The sequence below is a fragment of the Anolis sagrei genome, chromosome 5 (assembly GCF_037176765.1).
Source record: "Anolis sagrei isolate rAnoSag1 chromosome 5, rAnoSag1.mat, whole genome shotgun sequence".
NCBI classification, from domain to species: domain Eukaryota; kingdom Metazoa; phylum Chordata; class Lepidosauria; order Squamata; family Dactyloidae; genus Anolis; species Anolis sagrei.
The window spans coordinates 185,194,322-185,215,414 of NC_090025.1; the positions used below are offsets into that span (position 1 = coordinate 185,194,322).

General features: G+C 39.9%; 1 protein-coding gene across 7 annotated transcripts in view; it reads left to right on the forward strand.

The window, feature by feature from the left end:
* The window catches only part of SOX5 (SRY-box transcription factor 5), an 897,493-nt gene that overhangs the window by 505,488 nt on the left and 370,912 nt on the right, over positions 1–21,093 (forward strand). Inside the window, exon 1 of one of the 7 annotated variants that reach the window (XM_060776583.2) lies at positions 9,808–9,859. The exons of the other annotated variants lie outside the window; for them this stretch is intronic. The gene's annotated coding sequence lies outside the window, so the exon portion shown is untranslated. Of the gene's footprint in view, positions 1–9,807; positions 9,860–21,093 lie in introns of those variants that run through there. 7 annotated transcript variants of the gene reach the window in all.

Below are 21,093 nucleotides of genomic sequence, written 5' to 3' on the forward strand. Positions count from 1 at the left end.
AAACTGTATAATACGCTAGAAGAATAATCCCATGGTAGCCGGGGAAGGTGTTGTGAGAAGGTATTCTTAAAATGTCAACTCAAAAGCCCAGTCTTTGTGCTTTCTCAATCTTTGGAACGGGACCTAAAATATCTCTTCCTGACACTGCCCATCTGCACAATACATTTGCTTTTCATGGTGAAAAAAAATTCCAGGGGAGACTAAAAATGATGTGTATATATACTGAGGAAAGTAATGTATATAACATGAAACTATCGGAAAAGCACAATTCTGTGCATAGGCCAAACTGTGGAGTGTATTGAACAGCCTTTCAGTTCTTCTACTTAACTCTCTCCAGACACACACACAACTTCATTTTTTTCCTGGAGTGTCTTTAATACAAGGATTCCTATAATCTTGAAGCTGTCATCCTAAAGTGGTCTGCAGAGACCCCCAGCTATAAATCTCCATATTTCTGTCTGCCTCGCAGATAGATTTACACAACCGGAATCACACAGCAATACTGAAAGCACTCCACTAGGGAATCCTCCTAAATATTTAAGACTTTAGATTACAGTTTAAATATGGGAAGGGGGATTTCTTACTGTTCAGACATACTTGTATTGGTACACTGGAAAAATCCTGAAACTGGGGAGGGAGGGAGGGAGGGCAGAAGGAAAGAAAAATGTGCTTGTATGCATTGGTGGACTTACGCATGCAGGAATGAGTGACTGTAAACCTCAAGAGGAAGCATTTTCAATGAAATGTGTCTTAAACCAAACCAGAGGCCACTGCTTTTAACAATCCGCCCGAGTTGTCGGTAACTGAGGTAGGTTTGAGATCAGTGCATAATAGCCTTCTTTCACCCTGTCAGATTAGTTTCCCAAAGAAAGGTTTGGCAGGGAGCTGTTTCCCAATCCAACTTTCCGTCACTTTCTACAATACAGCATTTCACTGGCTCAGGCGTTCCTTGAGCCGGTAGGTAAGACCGTGTGGCATTCTAAACAAAGATGGGATTTAAACAGAGGTGCAAAAGAAAAGAGCCAGCAGACTGTCCTTTATGCAGATTCAGGGAAGGGTTATACAGTCTAGTCTAACTCCGAGGTTCTCAATAACTACTGCTGGCCAATGTATATATTATATAATACCAGTATACACAGTCCTATTTTGTGCTATTGAAAAATGATACTGTAGCATAAAAAGCATCCATCAAAAATGGGGTACAGCTTTGTTGTTGTTGTCCCAGTACAGTGCGGTTACTTACAGTAATTTGACTGTGTAGTGTTGTTGTTTATTCGTTCAGTCGCTTCCGACTCTTGGTGACCTCCTGGACCAGCCCACGCTAGAGCTCCCTGTCGGCCATCACCACTCCCAGCTCTTTCAGGGTCAAGACAGTCATTTAAAGGATGCCATCCATCCATCTTGCCCTTGGTCGGCCCCTCTTCTTTTTTCCTTCCATTTTCCCCAGCATCATACTCTTCTCTAAGCTTTCCTTTCTTCTCATGATGTTGCCAAAGTACTTCATCTCTGCCTCTACTATCCTTCCCTCCAATGAGCAGTTGGGCTTGATTTCCCGAAGTATAGACGGGTTGGATCTTCTTGAGGTCCAAGGCACTCTCAGAATTTTCCTCCAACACCACAGTTTGTCTGTGTAGTGTTTTATTAAGAGTCGGGTTTGCTGAATATGTGATTGTGGTGAATTGGTTGAAGTCTCCCTGCATGATCAGTGTTTCAGTCACTATTTTATACAAACTTGCACATTTATTTATTTACTATATTTATATCCCGCCTTTCTTGACCCTGAAGGGAACTCAAGGCGACTTACAGTAATAATTCAATGCCTTAAAATAATTCAACAATAAATAAACATTCAGATAAAAATCTAAACAAGATTAAAAGCAATTAAAATTAAAATATAAACATTACTACTTACAGCTATAAAATCACATTATCTGCAATCAAGGTCGGGCCATTCCAGTGATCGCTACATACAAGTCCAAATACATCTATTGCATTGTATTAGTTGATCCCAAAGCCATGTTTTAACCTTTTTTTCTGAATGTCTGGAGGGAAGGGGCTGATCTGATACCACTGGGGAGGGAGTTCCACAGCCAAGAAACCACCATTGAGAAGGCACTGTCTCTTGTCCCCACCAACCGCACCTGAGAAGGAGGCGGGACTGAGAGCAGGGACTCTCCAGATGATCTCCATCTTTCATAGAGGTAGATACGTTCAGACATATCTGCTTCTAATACAAAAATTTCCACCTGTTTCAATGAAGGACAAGGTACAATTTTCCATGAAAACAGGAAGATCATTTCTGTATCAGACCAAATATAGGCAAAGCATTTCTGCACCAGCTTACAAATATATGAGAAGTATTGCTGGATTGGTCTAAAATTTGTTCTATTTATTCCTGCTTCCTAGAATGTCTGGATATAGACACCAAGAATCCTACATGGAAGACATAAAGCTTTCCCCTGTTCTTCCCATTCTTCATATTGTCTCTATAGTGCTGACTTGAAGGTCCACTTGCTGGGAGCTAATGATTTTGCATAATCTCCTTTCAGGAGGAACTAAACTAGCACCCACCACCAACATCTTATGGAAACAAATCCTGTATATTAGTAGATAGGGTATGAGCAGTACTTTGATTTGAATCTGTGGCCAGTCAATTGCATCTGATGCTCACAAATTTTACACCCTGTCTGATTGGGATTCCACCTTCTCTGGATGATGCACATGGTAGTTTGATAAGTCCGTGCCTCTATATGGTCATTATATATATAAACTATTTGAGTGAGTAGTTTTCTATCACAGTCAGTCCTGGCACATAATCAGAAGACCAGCTCTTACGTCAAAGAACAGGACTAGATTATCTCAGGATTTATTCCTATGTTCAATTTAGATGACAGCCATTCTATTATGGATGACAGCCAACCTATGATAGGGATTTTGTCTCCCAGCTTGAGTCCTATTTTATGAATAATTGCCTGAGGTGACAAGCAGCAGTGATCTGTGATTGTTCATGAGATGCCATGATGGAGAGCAGCGGTTTCACACATCTAGGTTATGAGGATAGCTGCACTTTACATGACATGAAAAACAGAACATGGGGATGCATCCCTGATGATTTTCCTCTGGACAAGTGCACTGTATCTACAGTACACCTTACGCTATGCTACAGTTTGACATTGCTTCAACCACCATGGTGTCATCCTATGAGAACCTGGAAACTGTAGTTTGAGGAAGAGTCTTAGAATTCTTTGGTACGGAGCTTTAGGACTATAATTCTCAGGATTGCAGTTGAGATGTCTAGCAGAAAATTCAAACTACTTCCCAAACAATACAACCCAGGGATCTATAGGACAACATCATAGAATCATAGAGTTGGAAAACCCTTGCCAAGAAGCAGGAAATCACTTTCAAAGCACCCTCAACAGATGGCCATCCAGCCTCTGTTTAAAAGACACCTTAGAAGGAGCCTCCACCACACTTCGGGATAGAGAGTTCCACTGCTGAACAGCTCTCATAGTTAGGAAGTTCTTCAGGTGGAATCTCCTTTCCTGTAGTTTGAAGCCATTGTTCCGTGTCCTAGTCTCCAGGGCAGCAGAAAGCAAGCTTGCTCCCTCCTCCCTATGATTTCCCCTCACATATTTATACATGGCTATCATGTCTCCTCTCAGTCTTCTCTTCTGCAAGTTAAACATTTATTTATTTATTTATTTATTTATTTATTTACTATGCTTGTATACCACCTTTCTCAGCCTATTGGCGACTCAGCTCTTGAAGCCGCTCCTCATAGGGCTTGTTCTCCAGACCCTTGATCATTTTAGTTGCCCTCCTCTGGACACATTCCAGCTGCTAAAATGGTATCAAACTGCTATAACTGTGCAGTATTGATAGAATCATAAACGTTTGTCATTCTAATTCCGCAAGCAATACACTTCCAGATGAAATGGAGCTGACAAATGAATTTAATCCTTTTGGTGCTTTAACTCTTTAGTTAAAATCCTACCCTACCTTAGGAAACATTGCTGGTGTTGTTGGAACTTCTCTAACTTGATTTTTAAAGACATTTTTGACTAAGGGGAGGCCTCACGCTTTTTGTGAATGTTGCATTAAGCAAAAGTTAGATGGCAGGTTTTAACTCCATAGTACGTTGTAACTTGTGCCAGAACTGGCAAGGAGGCTGAAGTCTTTGATTTATAAATGGCTAGACTGAGTGAAACTCATTGGTCACTAGATTAGGTTGACATTAAATGCAGAATGATAGTTATCGTGTTAGGCAACCCCCTCCCCATTTTCTGATCTTTCATCAGACAGTGTCTCTCTATTTGAAGATCTATATTGCAACCTCGAATAAAAAATATTTCTTCTCAAAAAGAGGCACATTGAGATTCTTTCAATTCTCACCAGTAAATCATTTAATAAATCCACATTTTTCAGGCATGTAGTATACAATTATATAATTACAGTGTTTTCTGTATAGCGCTAACATTTAAGGAACCAAGGTCCAAAGTTATTATTTCATTCCCCGGTTTATTCATCCCATTTGTACTTATAATCCATTGATTTCCAGAGGCATGAGTTCATTCTGGAGTCCCCTTTATTTTGCCCAAGTCACCTCTGTCATAGTTAGCAACATAGCTGCTGGAGATAATAGGAAAAAAAAGAGGCTTAGTGGAAATTATCTGCATTGAAGACTGCCCTGCCATGTGTATGTTTGCTTTTCAGTGACAGATGGGTGTCTAAAAAAAGTATAACACCTTCTTATGGTGTCCTCTAGATATATGCTTCTATATTTTTTAGGCCACATGTCATTTAAAAATTAATTGCAGTGTTTTCTTATGATTACGAACACATTAAATAGAGATGTTAAATGGCGAAGTACCTTTGAGTTTGATCTGGTTGTCTACAGGTACACATACATACATACACGTAAACGCACATTGTTGAGAAAAGGTTATCAACAATTTTGCAGGGACACATCAGATGATGATTTACTTTAAGGTTACTTTCAAATTCTGAGCTTAACAACAATGCAAACCTTTGAGGTCTTTATCTATCCTAACCCTTTGATCAAGCCAAAGGTGTATTAAAACATCCCAGTAACTAGTAAAAGGAAACTCAAGAGTGTCATGGGAGCCCCAACTTTTTTTGAGGGGGGGGGGGAGCAAGCAACTTTTTTGTTTAGTCCCTCAATAATTCCATGCTAACTAAAATGTAAAGTGATTGGTTGATAAAAAGCTATATTGGGGAGGGGGAGGATGGGTAAAAAACCTGTTTGAGGAAGTTATACGGGGCTGTTAGAAACCCTTAATAAGATAACTATGAAAACTTGCTTTTGCAGGTCCTGCTTCTTTTTTGTTCTCACTATTGGGGCTCTTCTGCACAGCCCTATATCCCAGAATATCAAGACAGAAAATCCCACAATATCTGCTTTGAACTGGGTTATCTGAGTCCACACTCAGATAATGTGGGATTTTCTGCCATGATATTCTGGGATATAGGACTTAGGGCCCTTAGGCAGCCAATTGTCTTCTAGAAGTAATTAGTTCTTTTAGCCTGCTCATTTTCCACTCTAGGGCATCTGAGTGTCCTTTATTTTTGGAGAGCAGTCCTCTGTTTGAAGGGCTGCCCAATCAAGGCAGCCTTGCACACAACCATCCAAAGGAAGGCATTTGGTCACTGGACATACTCTATTCCATCTTCAGGACATTGTTTCTCATTTGAATGGCAGATGAACAGTTCAGATAGGACTGTCATATTTGGTCATTTAAGGTGGTGCTTCTTAAACTATTTGATGCAGCAGATCAGCAGTTCTTTTTCCTGGAGAGTATCCGAGACTGTGCCAACTGATTACTAGTATTTCTTTGATGGAAATTTCCCAGGGATCATCACTTTGAATAGGATTAATTTAAGGTTTGGATGAAGCATAACTTTTATTTCCACCAGTTCCTAGACATCTCTAAGTGCTGATTTCAACATAACACTGAACTCATGTTCTGTAGAGCACAGCAGAGATTCTTCAAAGTTGGTACCCAGGACTTATGAGACAGATGGAAACAGTATTAAAATCAGTGAGTCGATATAGACCTTTTTGACAAGTCTAATTCTTGATGGCAAAGCCCGTTTTAGGAATATAGAAATAACCCATCAAGAAGGTCCTCCATTGTGCATGTGGTGGGCTCAGGCTGCATTGTAGTCAGTGGTCTGTGGTTTTTTCTTCTCCTCACTTGCATGTTGTGGACTCCACTTTGTGGCCCCATTTCTTAAGATTAGCTCTGCATCTCATGGTGCCAGAGCGCAGTCTGTTCAGTGCCTTCCAAGTTGCCCAATCTCATGTGTGCCCATGGGGGAGTCTCTCATTTGGTATCAGCCATGGATTGAGGTTCCAGGTTTTAGCCTGCCACTTTTGGACTCTCGCTTGCTGAGGTGTGCCTGCAAGTATCTCTGTAGATCTTAGAAAACTATTTCTTGATTTAAGGCATTGACATGCTGGCTGATATCCAAACAGGGGATGGGTCAGAGATGTCACTGCCTTGGTCCTTTCATTATTGGCTGCTACTTCCCAGCAGATATCAGGTGATGCAATACCAACTAAACAGTGTAATATCTCTGGTGGTGTAGGGTGCAGGCAGCCTGTGATAATGTAGCATGTCTCATTAAGAGCCACATATACTGTATTAACATGGTGTGATATGTGTTCCACACTGGGCATGCATACTCAGCAGCAGAGTAGCAAAGCACAAGGGCGGATTCTTCACTGCGTCTGGTTGTGATCCCCAGGTTGTGCCAGTCAGCTTTGAATGATATTTTTTCTAGCGCCCACTTTTGCTTGATATTCAAGTAGTTCTTCATGTAGGTCAGAAAATAGGGATACTGGAAAGATATATCCCTGCTCTCTGACTCTTAACTGTCCTTTTCAAAGCATTTCTATCATTTATTGTTATCACAGGCCTAGTCTTCTGCATCTCATCATTTCAAAGCACATATGAGTAGCAATTTCCAGTATAAATAGAAGGAGAATGTCTAAGAAATCCTGGAGTTGCCCCGTCTAGAAGGAAAAAATATAGTAAGCTCCCTTATACCAAATCAGATCATTGGCCCATCTAGCTCAGTTATTTCCTATACCGATTTACAGTGTCTCTCCAGGATTTCAGACAGGGTGCATTTCCAGCTAGCTGGAGAGGAGGTCAGACAACTATGTGCCCAGCTAGCCATGTTATGTCTTATTTTGGCAAGCAATGACTCATTTCTCATAGCCAAGAGGGCTGCTTTGTCTCTTTCCTGCATTATCTACCAAAGCTACGCATCATCAGAAATGAGGAAAGATGAAGTTTTTTAAATATAGAATATATCTGCATGAAAAGTACATATGCTAGTCTTTTTTATGTATAATGGATTTTTAACTGCTATCAATGAAATGGAAATGTCACCATAGGGAGGAAAGCTTGGTCATTGTCCAAGTGATACATCTTGATATCCCTACCTGTTCTCCCATCTTATGGTTCTGAATCTTTACATTGGACTTTGAGTAGCCTTCCGGGAAGGGCCATTTTCAAACAGAGGGCTGTCCCTGTAAAATAAGTCACTAGCGACTTCCATAATTGGTGTATCAAGTAAATTCCTTGACTCCTTAGGTGTGCAACTAATGCAGTGGGCAGGCATTTTGGTGTAATAGGGATAGAGGAGACTTACTGAAAATTCTGAATGTGAGGCTCCATGCATGATTAAAAGAACACACAATTATGTAGCTTTAGGCCCAAGTCTATTTTACATATTGTCAGTCAAATCTTCATTTTCATTTATATTTAGGACTGAGGAAAGGTATTGCTTCAGAGATATAGTACAAGAAAGCTAACATTTCTAAACTTTGATATTTTCTTTTTCATGTCAGGAACGACTTGAGAAACTGCAAGTCGCTTCTGGTGTGAGAGAATTGGCCCTCTGCAAGGACGTTGCCCAGTGGATGCCCCAATGTTTGATGTTTTACAATCCTTGTGGGAGGCATCTCTCATGCCCCTGCATGGGGAGCTGGAGCTGACAGAGGGAGCTCAACCTGCTCTCCCTGGATTCAAATTGCTGATCTGTTGGTCAGCAATGCTGCTGGCACAAGAGTTTAACCTACTGCACCACCAGGGGCTCCAACTTTGTGGTCAGTTGATTTTCCCCACATGTCACCACATGTTTTGGTGATACGTGTATTTCTCATGTGACATTTTATATATTTACTAGCCGTCCCCTGCCACACGTTGCTGTGGCCCACATGGGGAGGTTTGTGGGAGGTTTGGCCCAATTCTATCTTGGTGGGATTCAGAATGCTCTGTGATTGTAGGTGAACTATAAATCCCAGCAACTACAACTCCCAAATATCAAGATTCTATTTTCCCCAAACTCTACCAGTGTTCACATTTGGACAGATTGAGTATTCAGGTAGAGCTTGGTCCAGATCCATCATTGTTTGAGTCCACAGTGATCTCTGGATGTAGGTGAACTACAACTCCAAAAAACCAAAGGACACTGCCCACCAAACCCTTCCAATATTTTTTGTTGGTCATGGGAGCTCTGTGCCAAGTTTGGTTCAATTCCATCATTGGTGGAGTACAGAAATGCTCTTTGATTGTATGTGAACTATAAATCCCAGCAACTGCAACTCCCAAATGATAAAATCATTTTTTTTGAGTGAAATACATACATTGGGTTGTTAGATGTATTGTGTCCAAATTTGGTGTCAATTCATCAAGTGGTTTTTGAGTTCTGTGAATACCACAAACGAACATTACATTTTTATTTATATAGATTGGAGGATGTTGAGGCTTAAATTTTCACCCATTTCACACCCCTAACCCTAAACCATCAGGGATCCATATGGACAATTTCCTACATTGAGGAGGGAACTAATTGGGAACAAGGCATCCTTTGGCACATATATAGAAGTCAGCATTTGTCTGTGCCAGTCTCAAGTTATGGTTTTCATGTGTGAATGGATCACTTCTTACCAATACAGATTGAAGCTGCCCACAGCACCAAACCTGTAGCTTTCCAACGGAGTCCATTCGTACCATCGGCAGTTGGTCAAGTTTTTCTAGGAATCAAGCGTGGTGAAACAAAATACACCCATCATATGAATCAGGCATCAATGACTACAAAGATGTTCCCTCAGTGAGACAAACACTGGTGGTCTGATTTGACCCCGACCACTCATTGTTTGTCTCCTGTCTGCTGGATTTTTTTAAAAAAGTGTTTTTGGATTTCAAACGGTGGACAGTGTGATACTGTGAAAGGTGCCAAGTGGTTATTTTAAGGCATGTTATGGATCTCTGTATAAAATTGCCCATGTTAAAAAGCAGGGGGGTGCAGCTGCTTTTTAGATCACAAAGGCTTCTCAGTGGGGGAATACTCAAAGGGTGGGGTGAGCAGAAGCATGCGAATGAGTGAAAAAAAATAACGGGGGGGGGGGGGGGAGTTTCCAGGCTGTGGTAGAAGAGTTAGAATAAACAAACAGCAATGGGCGATTATTTCTCTCCATCAAGGCTCCTTTATCCTAGTGTGCTCAGTCAGTGGTCAACATGTTAGGCGCCCCTCCCTGGTTTATCCATTCCTCCTTTGACAGCCTTGGTTTATACAGCTGGGTCTTTGTGGAACTTTATGGGAATTGCTGTAGAACAACAGGCGTGAAGGTAGACAAAGTACCTATGCAGTCAGGGCTGGCAGACTTTCCGCATGTTTCCCTGGAGTGAGGAATAGATGTGGTCACCACACACACGCTTACACTTTCCTCTGTGCCATATGACTTAAAAGTGCCAGGGTTTTCTTACAATGTATACTACTTCATTTTTGTACCAGAGGGACAGAATTCCACTGAGTGCTTGAGGTAAGTGGCAAAGAGAGTGTCTGAATGGTAAAATACCTTCTATTTTAGCACTGAATTTCTGTGTGTTCTGTTTTGTTTATGTGCGTTCTTGTTTGTTTGTTTGTTTGCTTGATTGATTACATCCCACCTTTCTCCTAGTAAAATGGTGTAGAAGAAATCCAACTGAAACATAAAACATAAGATAGATTATTTATTATTTATTTACTTACTATATACCATCCCTCTCAGCCCGCAGGCGACTCGGGGAGGTTTACAATTGGTGCCAAGATCATAAAATGCAATTTCAATACAATGAAAACAATCAAATAATAAAACCATAACAAAATCAATAAAAACATGAGCATTAAGGTCTCCTACTCAAGATTAAAGATGCAACTAAAAACACATGAAAATTGAAAGCAGTAGAAGTAAAAATGACTCAACTTATCCATGTTTATAGCTTGGATCATACACCAAGGTGAACAAAGCCATCACCGACCTGGTGATGGCTTTGTTCACCTTGGTGTATGATCACTGGATCACAACCTTTGCTCCTCCTTGAGTTTTGGACTTTATATCCCAGAATTCCTGACTGTCGAGCTAACTAGGTTTTCCAGGAGTTCATGTCAAAAACACCTGGAGGAGTAAAGGTTGGGGATGGCTGATATGGATAGACTAATATAGATAATCCACCACATTCAAAGAGCTTTGGAACTGAGGTGCTAAAATCTACTTCAGAATGGAATGGTGGATTCTTGACCAGCCTTGGGTACTATTTAGTTTGAATTGAGCATGGTTGGGAAAGTGTCATTTTTGGCTTCATTTCAGTTAGTAACATGTTTTTTTCCAACCCTCTCAAGGAAGCTTACATTCCCTAGAAATGCATCTGGTACCCCATATTTGGAATCCATTCTACATTGAACATAATATCAATGTTCCTTCTTCCTTTCTCAAAATTTAATGTGCCTGCTTTAGAAAACATGTTAATTGATACCTTAATGCAGTGTGCATCTCAAACTTACCGATGGGAATGTGGAAGAAATAATATTTATCCCTTGAGGTGCCAGGAAGCAATGCCATATTTGTATCCATTGGCTACAACCATTTCTTTCTCTCCAGAAAATTCACAAGGGACTGTCCACCAGCAGCTCATGTACTGGCATTGCACTCCATGATCACCATTTGGAGGTGCAGTGCTTTATTGAACCACCTAGAAAAACCATGCTTCCAGAGAGAGAGAGAGAGAGAGAGAGAGAGAGAGAGAGAGATGTAGTTTTAATTTGCATGTAAATTTCTTCAGTAACTCAATTAAGGCTGCACTTGTATACAAATCTTTCCTAGAACGGACTTCCATTAAGTATAAAGGCATATCTGTGTCACATCTGAGTAGAGATGCTAATCGTAACTTTTCCCTTTCTCGTGCTAAAACATAAAAGGCCAATTTTTCTTGCTGTTGGGTGAATTTGCAAAACTTTTCAGCACACTTTTGGATTTTATTTTTATTTATTTTGCATTTTTTGGACTTTTTGGTTAAAAAAAAAATTTGTTTAACAAAACCATTTTTTTTCCTGCTGTTGCTGACTTTAAAAGAGCGTTTTCTTTTCACTCTCATGCAGAGGCGAAAAATTTCCCTCCGAGTGTCTTGACATTTCAAGTACCTTTTGTGTTGAGATGCACTTTTTTTTGTTAAAGATGAGAAAAATGGCAAATATACTTTACTTCCCTATTTCTGAGTAAACATGTCTAGGGTAACTTTGTCAAATGCATACAATTAGAGTGCAATCCTGAGCATGTTTAGTCAGATGTATCCCCTCTGTGTTCAGTACAATTTGGTGTATATGCTTCAGATTGAGGTCTCTTAACAATGTTGTCCTATGAGTCCTGTGCAAATAAACATACGTATTATTGAGTTGACTTAACTATTAGGTAGTTGTGTATATGCATGCAGTGTGCCTTTTTTTCAGTCAGCTGAGGGTGTTATTTATCTATCAGAGTATCTATCTAGTTAAAATAGAGACCATGGGTGATGACAGTATTAAATATTCTCTCCATTGTTTGAATATTGATGTTTCCTGGAGCTGATATTTTGCTGTCTATATATTTAATTCTCCAAAATAGATGCATGTAAATGCATACGCAAATGTTGTCCTCTAGGCATATGTAAAGATGTACACATTACTAAAATATGCACTAAAATATGTCACTCTGCTCTATTTCTCTAAAATAAGCGCATTGACACCTTTAAAATGTACCCAAATGTTAAACAGTGTTGCATAATACAGAATAAGTATTCAGGGTGGAATTGAATGTGTTGGTAGATGCTCATGTTGATGATTATTATACATATATTAAAGGCATGCACACTACATACAAGATTTGAAATTCTATTTTTTTCACTCTGACTTTGATGGTTGTAAAATTTTGTTTCAATGTTTCTTTGTGGTAGGGGTCCAGACCTCAAAACCATTTTGGAGCATTGAAATGCCCCATTTTCACAAAGTTCATTTCTGCTTATGGAAAAGCTGTGTTTCTTGCAGAAAAGGCATTACAATCAGAATAATAGAGATAGAAATGTTGCTACTGTGTTTTCGTTTAGGAGGGGAGGAAGGAAAGGGGGTACAATCCCATCTGAGAGGCTGTTTTGGGGTAAATGCGAATGCACCAAGTTAGGTTCTTGTAGCATAAAATACAGAAACCTAAGGGAACTGCCCATTCCAGTTCATTGGCATAGGAAGAAAACTGGATAACTCCACTACAATCTGAGCTTCTGTTTGCAAATAATCATTGCTGTATTGTTCACAGGAGGTTGAATTATTTTTCTCTTTAATGCCATATTTACAGGGGAGCTGGTTGCGTGTAAGCAAGTATATTACTTGGGATTAGAGGGAAGGAAGAGAAATACCTCTCCATGGTGAAAAGTTTTTGCTGCAGTTTTGGTACAAATTAGACTTGATAAATCTTGTATCTATAAATATTTAAAATATGACTGTTTATAGCTGTTATCATTTATGACATCAACACATTCGCAGGGCAAATTTGATTTTTTATATATATATATATATATATATATATATATATATATATATATATTCTTTCAATTTTTATTTGCATTTAAGAGCTAATTCCTTTTCTTGAAACACATTGAAAGTCAAAAGGATTTCCACCTATTTTGACTGCTTCCCAATCAAATTGTTTCCATTTTATGTTTCTAAAAAGATGGTTCTGCAGAATACTTTTGTTTAAAGAAATATTTCATTTCTCATTTAGAAGGAAAAGACAGTGTGCGTTGAAATGTAAGATGTTTCTTTAGCTGAGACAAATATGGTTCAGTGCTGATAGACATGATCTAAGTCAAATATATCTACTCTCTGTCTTGGCAGCTATTGAGCCTGTTGTATTTTGAAGCAGCTTTAGTGGTAAGTTAAGATGCCAGATGTCACTTATTTTAAAAGATCCTTGAGAAATATGGCAATATAACGGATATCCTATATTGCAATCTGCTGAACTCCTATGATTCCCTCCCTCACAAATTGAATGAATAATGGATTGTACGTAATTGCCCCTTGCATTTGATGTATCTATTTGCTAGTGTCCAGTTAGTTCACGGAGCTGTATTTTGAGGGCAGGTTTCTACTCCCAGTATATGTTAGGTCTATATAAGTATTCAACTGCATGTATGTATTTAAGGACAGGTCTACATTTGGGAAGTTTTCACGATTTACAAGAGATGGATCTATTGCCATAATACTTCATGTGTGTTTATAACAGGTTTGAATAATCTGTGCATTGAATGGATATTTAATATAGAAGAGTCTTTCTCTGAGTGGCGGACTGTATCATTTATGTGTGAAAAACTCTCAAATCTAGTCTCTAGAGCAGGCATGAGCAAACTTTGACCCTCCAGGTGTTTTGGACTTCAACTCCCAGAAATTCCAGCCAGCTTACTAGCTCTTAGGAATTGTGGGAGTTGACATCCAAAACACCTGGATGGCCCAAGTTTGCCCAAGCCTGCTCTAGAGTCTCCAGTTAAAAGGATCAGGTTGCAACACATACTTTCTAGCTGTGACTCTGTAAAGCTGCTGTTGGTCCAAGTTAATAAAAGGCAGCATTTTGTGTTCAGAGAGGTATGTCCTTCCGGGATATAAGATGACCACTTACATATTGTCCCATCCCACCAAGGGAAGGGAGGAAATATAACACTAGAAAAGAGGTCAAAACAAAACAGAGATAAAATGTGAACATACAGTAGTCTCACTTATCTGACATAAACGGGCTGGCAAAACGTCGGATAAATGAAATGTCAGATAATATGGAGTCTCCTACTGTTTCCCATCCAATGTGGTACTAGACACCTAGAATAATAACAACAGAGACTCAAAGGGTTGAGGCAAGGCAATGCCTCAGAGCTTGAGTGACCCAGCAGAAAATGCCGAGATGCAGAAGAGGAGCATGGAAATCACAGAGGGAAGGAGGGAGGATGCTTCCACTTCCGGTCCTGTCCTTTTCCCCCTTCCCTTCCTCCTCCTCCTCCTCTTTGTCTTGTCCTTCTCACTTATTGGGAATGGAGAGAGAGTTGGGGAATGCTCCTTTAATTGAAGAGGAAATGCTGGAGGAAAAGGGGGCATCTTATAAGAGTGTTGGATAAGAGAATGTTAAATAAGTGAAGGTCAGATAAGTGAGACTCTACTGTAGTAATTTGTAAGTGTCAAAAACGCTATGATTTCAATAGAAATGGGGAAGATGACCTACTCAGTCTTTACCACTCCAGGTGTTGCAGGCTGATGGCTGCTTTTAGCTCCCCCTTGTTATGGTTCTTAATCTTCAAATTGGACTTGGACTGGATATCCCTTCAAAGAGAGAGTGCCTTCAAAGAGAAGGTGTCCTCTGCAAGAAAATGTATGTGGTCCTCAACCAGCAGGCATAGTAAGCATCTAAAATATGTCAGAAAGACTAGGGTTAGAGGGTGATGGTGTAAGGAGTGAGATATAAGAAATAGGTTGTTTAATAGGAAGATATTTGCAGAGCATGAGAACATAAATGTCAAGGAATCAGGAAGGTAAAAAAAAAAAACTATCCAACTGTTACTCTCAACTAGAAAAACTCCATTACATTAATGGGAGTTCCATTGATTCTAGTTGGGGATTACTTGGGCTTCTAGTTGGACTTTGGTGATTTAGATGGGATTAACAATTGGATATAGACTAATCTTTTAAATGTACGTTACTATGTTTCACAAATTAACCTGTAATAAGTAATATTGGCTCCCTGTTGGTATCAACCATTTACGAGCATGGAAGGAGAATGTATTCACAACCTTGGCTGTAACAGTTTGTATTTATTTGTTGTTAACAGCCTTGAGTCTCTATATCAGGAGAGAGAGGCAGGATAAAAATAAAGTAAATAAATAAAAACATAGCAAGACTTTTCTTGTAGTGAGCACATTTGTCGCGAAAGAACAGAATTCTTCCTTGGGTTTGCAAGGGAAGGAGCAGTCAGATAAAAATGGGAATGGGGAACTCATTTATAGGAGTGTTTTAGCAAATAAATGAGCTTGTAGATTTAATTCAAGCCCAGTCAAGCAGGGGCTGTTTGCATGAGAGATGTGACCGATAGGGCTCAGCTTCCTCGAAATATCAACAATGGCGGCATCCTGCTGTTTCCAAATTTGTGCTGACGGATGCCCATTGTGTTCGACATGACATTCTTCTGCTGGAATGTTCCCTGGGGCTGCAGCCACGGTTGTACTTCGTTGGTCTCCTCTTACTACTATATTTTTAAAGTTTGGCAGAAGCAAGATTGGTTACGTCTTGTTACAACATAGGCTGGAAGGACATTATGAGCAGGGATACCTTGCTCATTTCCAATACTGAAATGTTTGCCCCGAGTAGCACATCAGATGCCAGTTGGTGCTGGTCCAGATGCCAGAACTCTTGTACAGCTATTCCTATCTTGACTTTGACTTTGAAGCTGAGCGTTGAAAGTTGCTGTGCTTTTTTTTTTTTCAGCTGAGAGAAATATCTGAAATATGCCAACATCTCCAGCATGCTCAAATGTCAAAAGGAACATTTTAAATGCAAAATTCATATTGGCATCTTGATTATGGAACATTCACCACAAAACATGAAATTTGGGTGCTTTGGATTTGTTTGGCAGTTCCCAATTGTTTTGTCAGTCATTAAACATGAAGTCTCATAAACAACCAGCTATCATATCCTAAATACCGATTCATTTCATCCATCAAATGTTGTCACAGTCAAAATACTATTCTGGTGACTTCTCAAATAATAATACCATTGCATGTTGGCTAAAAATGATCTTGTGTGCCAACCGTGAAACATGGAATTGAATATCCAACACCTAAATTTATACTTCCCCTTTCTTTCCCTCTAGGTGATAAATGTAGGTTCAAAAAGTGAATGACATGCCTCATGATATGTCTCAGATATTGAGTGTCATTATAGGTCAAATATTTTCAGGAAGGAATTGTCTACATATCAAATATTAATATTACGACACGCCAAATCCCTCAGACACAAAATAAAGGCTATCTAGAAATACCAGTGTATTTTCATAATTCATAAGGTATTTATTTATTTAGTTATGCCAGAGGTCCTCAAACTTTTTAAACAGAGGGCCAGGCCACAGTCCCTCAAACTGTTGGAGGGCCGGATTATAATTTGAAAAAAATATGAATTCCTATGCATACTGCACATATCTTATCTGTAGTGCAAAAAACACTTTAAAACAATACAATTATTAAAATGAAGAGCAAATTTAACAAATATAAACTTATTAGTATTTCAGTGGGAAGTGTGGGCCTGCTTTTGGCTGATGAGATAGGATTGTTGTTGTTGTGTGCTTTCAAGTTGTTTCAGACTTAGGTTGACCCTGAGCGAGGGCCGGGTAAACGACCTTGGAGGGCTGTATCCGGCCCCCGGGGCTTAGTTTGAGGACCCTTGAGTTACGCTATTTATAGCCCGCCTTTCTCAGCCATACAGCAACTCAAGGAGGGTTACAGGTTGGCATAATTCAATGCCATACATTCACAAAAAAGCAATTAGAGCAATTAAAAGCAATCAACATGACAATATTAAAACATGTATAAAAGCCAATAAAACATGTAATCTCCGGTATCATCCTGTTAAAATCGATTTCCCGTAACATCGTCTAGCTAATCCAAGTTCATCATTCATAGTGTCATGTTGTCTATTCCACTGTATTCTCAAAAGCTTGCTCAAAGAGCCATGTTTTCAGCTTCTTACAAAAGTCAGGAGGGAGGGGGGCGATCTAATATCCTTGGGGAGGGAGTTCTATAGCCAGGGGGCCACCACGGAGAAGGCCCTGTCCCTCGTCCCTGCCTATCACGCTTATGCAGGTGGGATCAAGAGCAGGGCCTCCCCAGATGATCTTGATGGTTCATAGGAGGAGATACGTTTGGACAGGTAAGCTGGGCTGGAACCGTTTAGGGCTTTATAGGCTAAAGACAGCACTTTGAAGTGTGCCCGGTAGCAAATTGGTAGCCAGTGGAGCTGGCACAACAGAGGAATTGTGTGTTCCCTGAGGGCCACTTCTGTTATTTACCCAGCTGTCGCCCATTGGACCATTTGAAGCATCTGAAAAGTTCGGAACTTCATAGTTCTTTGGATATAAATTGAAAATAGAATTTTCTTTCTTGGCTACTATATTTGACTATCATTCCATAGAACAAAAAGCATTATTAAACATTACTAAAGACAGTGTGTAGGACAAATGAAGTCTCTGGATTTTACAAACACAATTAATTTAACTTCTTCTGCTTAAGCATGCTTGAATCTGGTGTGTCCCATGCTGACGTTTCCCCTGACTGTGAATAAAGCTGAAGCCCATAGCTCCACATTCTGGCTGCTGACCTCAAAAACACTATACAGTACATTCACAGGTTTGCTTCAAATAAAGTTTCCCATCACTTTGAGCTGGGGGAAAATTATTTTTTAAATTACAGCTCCCATAATCCCATAGCCAATATGGCTACTTGCTATGGTAGCAGGAGGATTTGTGGAGTTGTATTTGAAAAAGAGAGAGCTAATGTGGGATAGGGGTTTCTACATTGGACTATGATTCTGGAGCCCAAGGTTTGAATCTCCATTGGGAGACGTTGGGTGAGTCTCCTCATCTCAGGCTCAGAAACATATGGAGGCAAACCCCTTCTGGTCACATCTTGCTAAGAACACCCTATAGAGATTTCACCTCAGGGTCACTATGAATGGAGAAATGACTCGAAGGCATACAATTACAACAAGAAGAAGTTCCAAAAATTAACTGTTTCCACATTCCGGCCTTGTCAGAGAGCATCGACCCCCTATTTCGGTGTGCCTTTTCAAGGTTGTGCATATTGAGCATCTGTCCATGCCCATTCATTTTTTTTCCAACACTAGGAAATGCACCTCATCTTCTTCTAAGCAATCTTTTGGCAACTTCTGCCAATATTCAAAACGATTACAACATAATTCACTTTGATTTTCATTTGCTGGGGCTTGAGTGTTAAAGAACATTGATTTGAAAATAAATTGCACAGAGGTTTGTTTAAGGTATCTGCTGTTGGGAGGCTAGTTAGATGAGAGTATACTCACCAGAAATGTATTCATTGACCCACCATTCCTCCATCTTCCGTCCTTCCTTCCTTCCTTCCTTCCTTCCTTCCTTCCTTCCTTCCTTTCCCCTAACAATATGCATGCAAAACAAAAAAAAAGTGAATGATTGATGTGTTCATACAAAATAATAATTAACAAATTATTATGTGCCAGAATGACTGACAGCAAAGACACACTTTTAGTATTCATCTCTTTTTTTGCACATAACAATTATGTGGCAAGTTGCTTTTGCCATTTGTTTCTTTTTTCATAAAAGAAAAAAAAATGACATGGGTAAATTGGATAACTGGGGGAACATTGTTTGCAGCAATGTAAACAGCGGGGTGAGCTCTCGCTGTTAGCCCCAGCTTCTGCCAACCATGCAAATGTGAGTAGATCAACAGGTACCGCTCCAGCGGGAAGGAAACAGCACTCCATGCAGTCATGCTGGCCACATGACCTTAGAGGTGTCTATGGACAATGCCGGCTCTTCGGCTTAGAAATGGAGATAAGCACAAATCCCCAGAGTTGGACACAACTGGACTTACTATCAGGGGAAACCTACCTGTCCCCTAGTACTTTATAAATGCTTTTTTGTTCACCAGATGTCTTAATCATTCAATTTCAGATGGAGGTTGGGGGCAGGTCCACTTTAAGTAAATTCCAGTAGACTTCAAGCTGCAATTGTCTGACTTTTGCATTTGCTGTTTGAGTAATCTCATCAATAGTTATAGAAACTTCTGTTATCCTTAAATGATCCAGATCTATATCTCCTCCACTGATTTCTCAGTTTGTCTCCAGTTTCCTTGGGCTGGTTGGCATGCATGCATATACTTGCATGTCTGCCTGCCTGTCTGAATGCAGCAGTGGCCCACCTGCTGCCATAGTCACTTGCTATCCCTAGTAATTTCTGGTTCCCCTTCTCTTTATCTCCTCAACTTGTGACTTAGTATCACTTCTCTTTTTCCTTATTGGCTCAGATTCCTTGCCACTGTCATCATTGACACCTTTCTCCATCAATTCATGGCTAACACTGACTACCTGTAGATGCTCTCCAGAAAACTGGACAGGCTCAAATTCATGAATTTAAGGCTGGATGGAAAATACGTCTTAGCCCTTAGCTCTCCCATTGCCAGCACTGGTGTCCAGTAACATCTGAAGGACAATACAATCCGCATTCTTCCTTCCTTGGAGCTGAGCGTTATGACTGCCCTTAAACATTGCCTAGCATTTATAAAAAGAGGAGCAGCATCAGTTGTGTCTGAAATGATGGCTTCAAAGGACGAAATATCAAGTGATTATTGGATATGCAGAATGAACCATTGCAATTACTATGTATCAGAGATGTATGTAATAATTGCTTTGTGTACCTGAAAGTAAAAGTAACCTCCAAATCCTCTTTCTAATATGCCCAAACTCCTCCTTCTTACAACTTTGGACTAGTATGCCTCCTCTTTAATCTTCTCTAAACTCCAACTTGAGTGTGCTAACTTTTGTCAGTATATCTGAGGCCTTTCTCCTTTCTGTCTTTCATGAGTTTTTCTGATCACTTGTTAAATTACCCAAACAAGTCACCATGACTGCATCATAGGATGATAGACCCACAAAGGAGAGTCCACCACCCTCTGAAGTGCTCTATTTAACAAACTGCTAATAGAATTCACTAGATAATGAATTCCAAAGCTGCCGATTGGTTGTTGTTTTTGTTGGTTCTACAAAATCTTAGCTCTCAGTTCAGTTTTGTTTCTTATAACTAGATCATCACAATCATAATTAATATACATATAAATACATGACTGCACCAGTACAACAAATGGAATAAATTACACTGCTAACTTTTAAACTCCAACATGCCGGTGGTGTAGTGGGTTAAACCCCTGTGCCAGCAGGACTGAAGACCGACAGGTCGCAGGTTCGAATCTGGGTAGAGGTGGATGAGCTCCCTCTATCAGCTCCAGCTCCTCATGCAGGGACATGAGAGAAGCTTCCCACAAGGATGATAAAACATCAAAAAATCATCCAGGCGTCCCCTGGGCAACGTCCTTGCAGACAGCCAATTCTCTCACACAAGAAACGACTTGCAATTTCTCAGGTCACTCCTGACACGACAAAAAAAAATGCCAGTGTAATTAACTAACTATATCAAAATATAAACTCATAATCAGTGGTGGTACTATGACAAGACCATGGAGTAGTTTGGAATGACATGGTCTGGGAACAAATTCCCATAGCATTTGCATGACAATGATGGTAACATCCTAGTCAGGAAATATCATGGAATGCAGTAAACAAAAATCCTATATAACTTGTGAATCTAAACTACATTCCCAATTGTGAAAGTGGCAGCAAGCAGAACTAATCAGATGCTACCTTTGGGAGATGGACAACTAATGATATGGTGGGATACAGGATTTCAATCAATAGCCCCATAGACTCAGTATATTTAGGTAAATTGCACCAAGACAATATCCCAAATGTGTTACTGTTCAGCTGCATTGGATACCAATAATTCTAAAACTATGAAAGAGGGAGAAAACTTTATCTCTACTCACACGTTGTCTGTATAAGGATGTTTTTTGTGGATGTTGACCCACAAAAAAGAGTGAGCTTCAGTTAGATGGGGTGGGGGATTTGGAAACCATTTCC